Genomic DNA, 12,227 nt, shown 5'->3' on the forward strand with positions numbered 1-12,227 from the left:
TTAGCTTGAAAAATTACACTTAATTTCAATACCTAATTTAGTTTCATTTCAGATTTTCATTAAAATGCTGCAGATTCTCTTCCTCTATTAATGCAAATAGTAAGTCTAGACCCAAAATTATCCCCACCAGCACCTACTTGCTGCCAGACATTCTTTTCAACTACATAAATAGGCATTTTATAACAAATCATGTTATAGAAATATGTGATTTACGTAGGCAGAACATGGTGTTTCATTAAAATAAATTGGAAAAGTTTAGGCCTTGAGTTCATGCCAGGGTAATTACTTTGTTGTTACCTGGTCTACGGTTCTTCTGCAGCCAGTTGAATGCTGATTGGGTAATTCTCTGCTTCGTTTTCTTTGATGAGATTTATAGTGTCCATAAAACGGTTGTAGACTCTCTCGTAAATGGCTCTCTTGCATGTGTGTTCTGTCTCCTCTGCTTGGACGTGTGTTTAAGATGACAGCAGAAATACTGAAATACAGCATGAAATAGAGTAAAGGTTTAGAATATTTGATATCTGGATTTAAATTCCTGTGTGAGTGTTTTCATGTTATTTACAATAATTTGGTGCCAACTTCCAAGACATGTTAGGTACAGGAGAAAAGGAGATGAGTAGACATTCCCCTGAACAAATGCTCCCAGGGAGAAGGAAAGAGATAAAGAAATATTGCAAATTAGTGTGAGGACTGCTGTATTGCAGGCCCCAGAGTAGTTTCCAAGAGAGTATGAAATCAGCTTGTGGTCGTCAAGAGGGAAGAAGCATTGTAGGCTAGGAGCATGAAGTGAACCTGAGTTTCTCAGCAGGGAGCAAGTTAGCTCACAGTCAAAGAACAAAGCTTGCACAGCTGATCTACTCTCCATTTTTGGACAGTCCCAGCTTCCTAGGGGAGAGAAAGGACAGGAAGAGCAATTCCAGGCTTGGGCTGTCCATGATGCTCCTGTTCCTACCAATGGTGCCAGAGAAGGCCATTGATTTCTGCAAGCTCTTCCACAGCAGCAACACAAAAGCACAGGTGAAAGGTAACATGTGAATGTTTCCAAGTGTGTGCAGGAGAGAGACAGGGCTTTCTCTTCCTTTTCTCTCTTTCCCTTCCGTGGTCTTTCTGATAGGCATACTTGTCCTCAACTTACTCATTTAACTTCTGCTGGCTAACTTGGATATGTTTCCTCCTCCTATGCCCAAAATTCTCCTTTTAGGCAATACTATCTATTCAGCAACTTCGTAGATGTGAAAGAATAAACTCTAGTGAATATTCAAGGAAAGAAACACTAAGAATTCAGCTGGTTGGAGCATGGATTACCCAAGCAGAAGAGGTGAACATAAGCTAGAGACAGTGGGGATGGCATTGCCCAGGTCGGGTGCTAGGCCCAGTGGCTGCCTTATATCACAAACACTGGAGAGGAGCTGGAGGGGGTAAGTTGGGCAGGTGATTGACACATGGCCTTGGGAAGGAGCCTCCTATAGGCAGTGTGATGCATGGTCTGCAGAGGACGGCCTGGACTCCAGAGGAGCCAACAGAAGTCTGTGGGAAAAGTCCAGTTGTCAAGAATGAGCAGTAGGCCTTGGCCGGGGACTGATGAGGAGACTGCTAGGAATTACATAAATGCAGAATAGTCAAGATCAAGTATTTAAATATGTGAGGTAGTGTAAGCACCTCTATGGTACCTTTCTTCTCAGTCTTTTATGTAACCAGAAAATATTTGCTAGACCACAGGACAGTATAGGCACTAGTTAATGTTACTAAGGAGCAGAAACGGAAAAGACAGACTTGCGCATGGTGCCTGCACTTGCATGCAGTGAAAGCTGAAGCCCACAGTTGCCATTGTGATTTTTCGCCTCACTCTTCCATAGGAAAAAAGTGGAACAAAATTCCCCCTAGTCAACTTCTTGAAGGATGGTTTGTGAAACAAGAGGAAGAAATCACACTTCAATTTCAAAGCAACTTTTGATGCTCAGGGTGAACTCTCCAAAACAGCCGCTAGCAGTAGGCGTGGGGTCCTGAATCACAGGCTAGAACAGAATGTCCCTGCCACTTGCTGGAGTGGCTCTAGAGACCTAGTCCTGGCACTCCTTTCTTCCAGCCTCCTGCCCTAACAGACATTGGAGGAAAAAAAAATGAGCACTGCACTCCAGTAGGATGGAAACCTTTTGATTGTACATGGGAGGCTGTAGGAATGCCAGTTTTAGGAGATTTGGCAGGTCCCCGTGGGCTGCAGAGATCAAGTAGCCACAGTGGCTGTAGTACGTGTACAGATATACAGCAGGGGAGTCCAGATGACCAGCAAAGATACCACTCCCGTGTGTTCTCATTAAATGGGGCATCATTTGAGAAGTGTTGATGAGGTCAAAGACTCTGGAAAGCTCACTTCTCTTCTTTTAATTATTTCATATATTTTTGGCTAGAGTGGTGGATGGGGTCTTGCTATGTTGTCCAGACTGGTCTGGAACTCGGGGCTCAAGGGATCCTCTGCCTTAACCTCCTGTAGCTGGAACTACAGGTGCCACCACTGTGCCTGGTTTGTATACGCTTCTTGACCAACTCAGTGGTACTTAATAGCTGGAGGCATCATAGAACTTCTAGATCTATCTATCTATCTATCTATCTATCTATATCTATATATCTATATCTATCTATATTTATATCTATATATTGGTGAAATAACAGTAAGATACGAGGCAGAAGCCAAAATAAATATCTCAAGTAAGTAGGGACACATGAGACCCCATAGTCTGCTTCCTTGTGCTGTAGTATTTCATTGAATACTGGAGAATAAATAACAGATATTAAAAAAAAAAAACTTGGTGGGATTTTCTTGTAGATTTGTTTGCTTTGTTTTCATCTCTGTATGCCTTGGTTTCCTCCCTGCTCTGCCTCTTTTCCTTCCTTCCTACCTTCACTCTCTGCAGAAGCAGAGAATTTTAAGGAGTGAGATTTTCTCTAGGAAGATCTTATAATTACATAATAAATCACTATCAGAGAAATGGTAAAAAGTAAACATCCAGCTGCAGTGGTACACACCCATAATTCCAGATGCTCCAGAGGTTGAGGCAAGTTCAAGACCAGCCTGCACAATGGAGCAAGACCGTCGGCAATTTCACAAGACCCTGTCTCAATGTGAAAAAATAAATTTGAAAAGTACTGAGGACGTGGTTCAGTGGTAAAGCACCCCTGGGTTCAATTCCCACTACCAATAAATAAATAAGGAAGGAAGGAAGGAAGGAAAGGAAGGAAGGAAGGAAGGAAGGAAGGAAGGAAGGAAGGAAGGAAGGAAGGAAGGAAGGAATGAATGAAGGAAAGAAAGAAAGAAAGAAAGAAAGAAAGAAAGAAAGAAAGAAAGAAAGAAAGAAAGAAAGAAAGAAAGAAAGAAAGAAAGAAAGAAAGAAAGAAAGAGGGAAAAACAGTTTAGGTAGGAAAAATTGAGATGTAATGTGGTAATGTGGTCTCAATGGACTGCTCAGCTAATTCCTTGGGAATATTAAATGTAAAATTATTCTTTAGAATTGTGTGAAGATGGGTTCAGGGGTCTAGCCATCATGCTCCCATGTCTGAAGCACAGGAAGCAAGCTGCTCTAGGCAGAGGAGTGTCCCTGGACTTGCAGAGGAGAGTCTGTCTTCTTCTTGAAGGTTAAGTGCTGTGCCTGGCCTGTATGGTGTCTGGGTACCATTATCCCCATCTCTGGGAGTGCATTTTATTTGTAATGGCCTTTTTGTCCCAGCAGCACAACCTGCATAGGAAAGCCATCACTGAATTTTCCAGGTCTCTGATATGGTCTCTTACTCATGGCGTTCTTAGTACTTTGGTAAGACTCACCCACCAGGCCCAACTCTGTAACATAGCTCTAAGGGTGGACGGTTCTAGTCTTACACTCTGTTTCATGATGCCTACTTTTAGAATGCTTTCTGTCCTTCCTAGCACCAAATACAAAGCAATTCTAGCATTTGGGCCCATTCATGTAAGCCACCAGTTATCCCATGCTTTAGAACCACAGCATGCATGTCCCCATGATTTCTTGGGAATCTGATTAGAACATTAATTCTATATCCTGGGAAACTCCTAACAAAGTTGGAAATTTTCTCTGACCGTATCCTCTTGATCAGGCACTCTCAGAACCTAAGCCTTTACCAGCTTCTTCCAGTGTATGTTGGTTAGTTCCTGAAATTTATCAGTGCATGGCCCCTTTCCTTCCTCATCAGACCCAGCATGCCCATGAGGCTGTGTGGTGACTTTACTACTAGCTTAGGTCCAAGAAAGCAGTTGGGACAGATCTGAGGGTGCCCTATCTTCTTTCAGGAAGAAGTTTCTGCATCATTTTCAATCAATAAGAAGATGGGCGCTTTGGAAGAGTCACAGATTCAAAAGAAGTACATGTTCCTCAGGTGTCTTCTACCCATGTGCCACTGTCATCAGAGTCCTGGTATGGCACAGACAATATTTCTGAGTTGGCAGTTTGTTTCTGAAGCTTGACTACTCCTACAACTGGTACTTATCCAAGTCCTTGGCTTTCTCTGCTATTCAGCAGCAGGATATGAGGTGGTCTTCATGTGCTCCAGGGAGACCCTCTCCTTCTCACATTCAGCTTAATGAATTACTCTCACATCTGGGTTCTTTTTCTTGGGTGAGTCCTGAGCTTAGAGCTACACAGTTGCATTGTCTTTAGAATGCCTGAGTCCCGCACTCTTCTGGTGACATATATAATGTACCAGATGGTGGGTTGCTTTCCCCTGGCACACACCCCATTTCAACACCATGAAAATTTAACACATGCATTGCTACTCTGTATAAAATCCTCACTTATGGTGGATACAGCCTGCCAGCAAGGAAGCAGCTGCTGTTTTTTCTCCCATCTTTCCCAGCACCAATTGTGGATTTCTGGGAAGCACACACTTAGAAATCAGCAGGCAGGGCAGCTATTAGGAAATGCTCCTGGGATGAACCTGAGTGGAAGGTAAGTAAGGAATCAGGATTGAACAAAGGGATGTGTGGTTGTGCTGTGGGCTTATTGGAGGTCTCAGGCTATGAGGATTCTCATGTTTGGATGACCTTTCAGAGTTGTTCCAACTTGGGAGGAGAAGGCTGTTCTTTTTGCCTTCTATCCATCAATGATTAAATATGAGCTTCCCTGGGAAGTAGCATGACCTTGAGTAGACCTGTCCCCTTCACTTGAGTAGGCACACACAGTAGAGGACTTTACAGACAGTACTCTTGGTGACTGGGGACTCATTTTGTCATTCCTGAAAGGAAGGTCTGGGTGGCACATTAGTGTCCACAGCCACATGCCATCTGATGATGAAACTGTGGCTCAGTGCAAAGCAACTTCAAAGGTTGGGATGGCAAAGAAAATGACTAATGACAAAGAAAATAACTCTTTTCCTCAGTGAGCAGCCATCAAATGTTGCCAAAGATATCTTTTTGGTATGTATAAAACCTTCCCTTTGAAAGCCAAAGATATTTATTTTCTTCATATGTACAAAACCTTCCCTTTGCAGTTTTGTTTTGTTTTAGCAGGTGATCTTGCCAATCTCCAACTGCATGGGATTTTCAGCAATGAGTTAATAAGAGGCCATCAGAATGTCATGCCATTTTTGAATGTTTTTACCTAATATCACTGCCTCTTTCCCAAACCTCTTTGGTGCATCAAGGAAAGCCACTGAGCCATCCTTGTAGGGTGTTACTGAACTTACAAACTGAATACTCTCTTTTGTGTGTTTTCAAAAAAATCACTTCCCCTTTTTGCTAAAGGATGAGATACTTTTCACATAGCTTACTTAGAATGATATGATTATATTCTTTGGAAACATTTATATCTGAATATACTATTCCATTTAATTCTGAAAACTTCTCAATGTAATTAAGTCATAGATGATAATTTTCTCCCCCACAGAAAGGCGACTTTTCCAAGGTCTCACAGCAAATTAATAGTTATTTGAGGAAGAGATAGAGTTATAAAAGAACAAATGTTTCACTATTCGCTCTGCATGAGGCTGTACAATGCCTGACAACTTTGATGGATCTTGGAGGCCATAGACGGCTTCAATGGTGCTCCCTCCAGCTCATGGCTCAGGGTCTCAGACAGCAGGGACTAGAGCCATATTCGAAAATATTGCTGCCCTCTCAATCACAATCATTCCATTTTTATAATAATTGAGGACACTGGTATACTTTCAGTCCATAAAATTTTAATTATAATCATTACCATGATTACAGCTCAAATGCATTGTGAATTCACCATGTGCCATGAGATACATGGGTGAGTCTTCGAGGGAACAAGACATGGGACAACATCTCTCTTCTAGTTTATTGAATCTGGATGGGTTAGAAATCTCTTTTCTTTTAGAAATTGATGATTCCATGTGGGCAGATTATGCAGCAACACACCCTGATAAATCAAATTCTTAATCATTGAATTTCCGGCAGTTATGGTTTAGATATGAGGTGTCCCCCAAAAGTTCATGTGTAAGACAACGAAAGAATGCTCAGAGGTGAAATGGTTAGATTATGAGACCTGTAGCCTAATCAGTGTATTGATCCATAGATCTGGCTTACCTGGGGTAGGTAGAGAGGGTGTGGCTGGAGGAAGTAGGTAACTGAGGAGTTGCCTTTGGAGTTTATATTTTTTCCCTGGTGAGCAGTGCTGTCTTTCTCTCTGCTTCCTGGATGTCATTATCTGAGCAGTTTCCCTCTGCCATTCCCCTCCACCATGATGCTCTGCCTCACCTCAGGCACAGAGCAATGGAGTTGGTGACCATGGACTGAGCCTCTGAAACCATGAATCAAAGTAACTGCAGGGCCAAGTATCTTTGTCTCTGCTTGTCTTTTCTGTCTTATGACCAGGTGTTTCTTCAAAGAACAAAACTGTTGTAAAACTCTAATAACCTTGAAGACAAGGTTATGATTGTAGGCAGCTGGAAAAGACCAATTTTTAAATTTCTTTTTTGGCATCAGGAACTGAACCCAGGGGCATGTAACCACTGAGCCACTTCTTGAACCCTTCTTTATATTTTATTTGGAGACAGGGTCTGACTAAGTTGCTCTGAAGTTGCATTCTTCCTGCCTCAAACTCCTAAGCCACTGGCATTACAGGTACGTACCTGACAGAAAAGACCAAATCTGTGTCCTTCTGCACCTCAGTGTCTTACATAAGCTAGAGATGTACATTTTCCAGAATATTCACATGTAATTACTGACTAGTTTAGCATAAGAAGAGAAAAGCTCTATGTGATTTTTCGCTATTTCATCACAACCTTTTAGCTTTTGATCCTGGGGCCATGTTTCTGGCCATCTGACCCTTGTCTTTGTTCTGTTGCTAGTTGCCTGGCAGGTGCTCTGAATCCCAAGTCCATCCCCTTCTCACCCATCATGGCCGCCCTTGCAAGCTTCCCATGTAGTGTCTTCTTCTTCCACAGGTGCTTGATATCAGTGCAGGTCATGTTCCTGATATTAAGCCAGTCATCCCTACCAGTTAGGGATCAATTAGAGGAACAGAATGACCACTACTGTTGCTTGTGGAGTTCTAGGCGCGGAGCCTGAGCCTGTGAGTTCCACTGGGAACTAACATCCTAAGCCCTGTCTTCCAGGTTCTTCCAAGAGCACCAGGATTATCACAGGGGAAGGAGCAGAGGGTGGAAGGCAAGGAATGTGCAGAGTCAAGCAATCTTGGTCAAACCGAGGTCTGGTGGAGCATAACCTCAGATCTGGCTCTGTGGGTCTGGCTGGTTGTCTGGAAGTTGTTATTGCTTAGGGGGTTCAGTTGGTTCCCACAGGAAATGACTACTCCTGCTTAGGGGCAGCCTGAGTTCCCATGGTGGGGAACTAGTCCCATCACAGGGTGATCTGCTACAAGCCTCAAGGTTCCTAGAATCTTGAAAATATTATAGTGACTCTTACCTTGATTATTGATATATAATCAATAATCAAAGAAGCATTACATGTTGCTTCAGTAAAGCATAAAACTGGGTTGCTTGTAGCTCCCACGCTCTAAACTCTACCTGCATTCCTTATATACCTTTTTTTTTTTTTTTGCACAAGTTTGAACTCTCTCTTCTGCTTGTAGTAGTAAACAAGAATTTTGGTGCAATTTACGAAAAAAAGGTAATGCTGTACATTTGACATCTGAAGAGAGGAAGATAAATCTTTGGAGTTTGTCAAATACATTGGTGAAATGACTAGCTTCTTTAGTCTTTGGGCACCTGGATATTGCTCAGTTTGTGCTGCAGAATGGCTCCTGGCAGTTGAACTGGAAAGGTAATTGAGTGAAGTAATCTGGCTGCCTGAACAGGAAGCCTTTCCAATGCAAATAGTAGTGAATCTCAGGGACTGATGCTCCTGGTTGCAGAGAGCGAGCGTGTGGAAATTAATCCATCTCTGCTGGATTGCACAGGGTCAACTCCTGGCTCTGTCAATTACTTGCAGTGTAATGAGCAAGCTGTATTACCTCGTGAACCTGCCTCAAGAGGTATAATGAACTGCATGAGAAAATGCTTGCCACACACAGGAAACATCCATGTTACGCAGTGTATCCTTAGAAAAGAGTAGATGCTCCTCATTTTTAGAGTATGTTCATGTAACACAGATCAGAATTGTTTCTAGACTGGGGAAATTTATACCCTTTCCTTTGAGTGTTCCAAACAGCAGAACAGAAAATGACAAACTTTATTTCATATTCTTTATATTCTTGAAGGTTAGGATTTCTGGACAAAATGTCCTAAAATTATGGCTGAGTAGGAAGACAAATTCTCCATTATACATAAGATAACTGAGATCAAGGCAGGAACAACAGAGCTGGTGGATAATGGGCTGGCTCAGAAAGGTCACTCGTGTCTGATTTCTTGCTATAAAACATAAAACCTAATGTCCAATTAGATATAGCTGGTCTTAAGAGAGTCACACAGATAGGATATGGAGGCTTAGGGAGAGTGGGTGCAGTTGGAGGTCTGAGGACTGCAAACAGAGCTGGAGTAGAAGCTGTCTTCCCCAGTGAGTTGGTTTTATCTTCTGGGGAATGAACCTAGCTTCAGCTGCAGTAAGAAGGCAGAATCCAGCTTCCAATGCATGCATTATGCTTGATTTCAAGACATGCATTTTCCAAGCTCGCAACTAAAATTTTAGGGTTCACCACCACTCAGTCTGTCCTTGTGTATCACTCTCTCATGTTCCATAGCCACCAATACCCACCAAATCTTTAGCTGCAACATTCTTCTTCTTTTTTTTTTTTTTTTAGAGAGAGATTGAGAGAGAGGTGCTGAGGATTGAATCCAGGCCGCATGTATGCCAGGCGAGCGTGCTATCAATTGAGCCACATCCCCAGCCCAGCTGCAACATTCTGATCACTGCCTAAATGTACCCCTACTTAAGTCAAGGCTCAGTTCATCTCTCTTCTTTCCTTGACTTGATGCATTCTAAGAGAAATCATTTGCCCAATTGTTGAGAGCCACAGCCAAAGGGGCCCCAGCAAACTTCCAGCTGCCCCAGCAAACTTCCAGCTGCCGGCTGATGATCCAGCTGCCAACAAACTTCCAGTTGCCGGCTGATGATTGGCTCACAGTGGCCCCAGCAACATCTAGCTGATTGGCTCCTCTGCGGTGATGTTCATTGGGCTGTTTCCCTGCCCTTCAGACTGCCAGCTGATGATTGGCTCACAGCAGCCCCAGCAACATCTAGCTGATTGGCTCCTCCACGGAGCTGCTCATTGGGGGACTTCTTTGGCTCCGCCCACGCGACCCAGCCAATCGGCCTCAAGAGCAGGAGGATTGTGGGAGGTTGAGAGGCTGGTGTGGGGGTGAGAGGCTTGTGGAAGCCGGTGGTGGCAGTTGGGCTCTGAGGGTTTTTCCCTGGAGCTGTTTTGTTTGGCGTTTGTAGTTCTAAAAATAAAGTTAGTTTCTTTTTGACAAGTGGCTCCTGATTTGTGCCAAGCCAGACTTCGGCACCCAATCCTAATCTAATCTTAATCACTGGTTGACTCCTGACTGCAGTTCTATCATGTGATCCTGACATCATGCCTGCCTAGAATGCTCTGTCTTTGGCACCCATGTCACTAATATAATTTGATTATTGAGTATCTAATTTTTTTTATTAATCTGAATCAAAGCCTGTCAATATTTAACATTATATTCTTGATTAATAAGATATGACATTCTCCATAAGTGTTTTCTCAGTTTACCTCTCACCACACCCTAGATTTCTAACTCTGTGTGCTAGGGCACATGACACCCAAATTACCAACAGCTCTTCCTCGAGAGCTCACTGTGGAGTTGTAGGGCACTACAGAGATCTTTCTGTCTAGAGCTGGAATTTTATAGTCAACCTCTTAGGGCACTGCTGATGGCTTCAACCTGTAGGCAGGAGACCAGGGATCTTGCAGGGAAGTGAAGGAGACCTAGTCTTATTAACCTTATGCCTTCCTGCCCCCAGAAGCCAACACTAGGCCTGGCTCCCAGGTGGTTCCTGAAGCTCCGGCAGAGGCTTCTTTAACACCAGATAAATTAAACAGTTGCTTTCCCAGAGCTCAGAAGACCTGGAACCCTGGATACGAAGGCCCATCTGGTTTCTGAATGACTTGTATGTGGACAACATTCTGGGAAATTTTCCAGATGGGCCATATTGTAAGGCCAGCTTACTGAGGGAGGCTGGTCTAGTGTGGATTGGAGACTTTAAGCATGAATATTATGTGCATAGGTATTATACTACCTTAGTGACATTTCTTCTTGTTTAACTCACATCTTAGTTAACTGTCTTTATTAAGAGTAAATTTTATAGTATCACTGTGAATGGTAAATCAGTATAATCTGACATAAAATACTTAATTATGAAAATATATAAGAACATAATGAAATTAACAATTTTCATTTGAGAGATTTTTAATGTAGTTAGAATAATACTACTATTGGAGGTAACGTCAAGACCCCCAGTGAATTCCTAAAACAAACCACAGAGAGCAGTGGACTCTATGTAGGCTGTTTTGTCTTGTACTGACACATATTTATTCAATGCCTTTATAATGCACTGTAGCTATAATTTTTGAAATTTGTGGTGTGACAGAAATTAAAGCAACTCTAATTTCTTTTTTCTTCTTTGCAATTCCATTGTTCTAAGACTTCTCCATATCATAAATCTTAGCAACCTCAGCATACCACTTTTTCCTTCCTTATTAAGTCAAGAACTTTCATGTTTTCATGCAAAGACTTCTCCCTGGTATATCTGAATTGCCAGCATCTCTACTTTTATGTTTTGAGGTCATTATTAAACAAAATAAGCTGCACATTATTTAGTAAAATAAGCACTGTGATAGCACAGCTTGCTGACTGATAACTCACTGTCCATTTGATAATCTAAGCTGCTTCTAAGTGGTGAGTGGGTGGGTAGCGCATACAGTGGTTAATTTCAACATTGCACAAAAAAATCACACAAAATGCAAAGAGTCTGGAATTCATCGCCCCCGTGCCTATGAGAAAAAGCTGAAAAATGATATTGAGCAACCTTTCCTGAACCCATCAATCAGAGAACTGCAGTTGCATGACAACCAATCCTGAAATTCGCAGAGAGGCGAATCCAGTCATAGCTGAGAATGGAAGCCCTGAACAGAAGCTGCTGGAGCCCTAAGCTGTTAGAAACCCTAAGCGGCAACTTGGTAAATGTTTGAAGGCTGAGTTTGTGCTAATGTGAGAATGAGAGACTCCTGAGGGCATGCTTTAGGGAGAACACCTTTTCCTTGGTTTCAGCAATGCTAACCTTGCGAGGTACTCATGCTGAAGATGCCAGGGAGATCTCTGGTGATTCCAGCAGACAGTGAAGACTAATTCGGTGAAATCACCCACGGCACTCTCACTAACAACGTCCTCTTCCCAGGGGTAGAAGACCTTCCCAGAACCTGATCCCACCTGGACCACATAACAGGCTTTCTACCCTGAACTCCCATATGCTTCCCCAGACTGCCTAAAGATGGAAGTGAAGACTGTGAACTGTGGGGGGGTCACCACCCAGTGACTGTGCAGGCCCCCTCAAACAGCACCACATGATCGAAACATCATGCAACACTTTCCTCCCCATGGTTTTCCTCACACCCAGGGCTTCAATAGATCCACAGCAGAAAACAGTGGAAAGAACTATACAGCACAGACTCTAAGGAGGAGCTTATAGGAAAAGCACAACATCAGTAGAAACGAATTAAAAACCTTCACTGAAGAAATCTAAAGGTTCAGGTCGCTCAACCAAAATAGAAAGTGAA

The sequence above is a fragment of the Ictidomys tridecemlineatus genome, chromosome 7, assembly GCF_052094955.1.
Source record: "Ictidomys tridecemlineatus isolate mIctTri1 chromosome 7, mIctTri1.hap1, whole genome shotgun sequence".
Classification (NCBI taxonomy): domain Eukaryota; kingdom Metazoa; phylum Chordata; class Mammalia; order Rodentia; family Sciuridae; genus Ictidomys; species Ictidomys tridecemlineatus.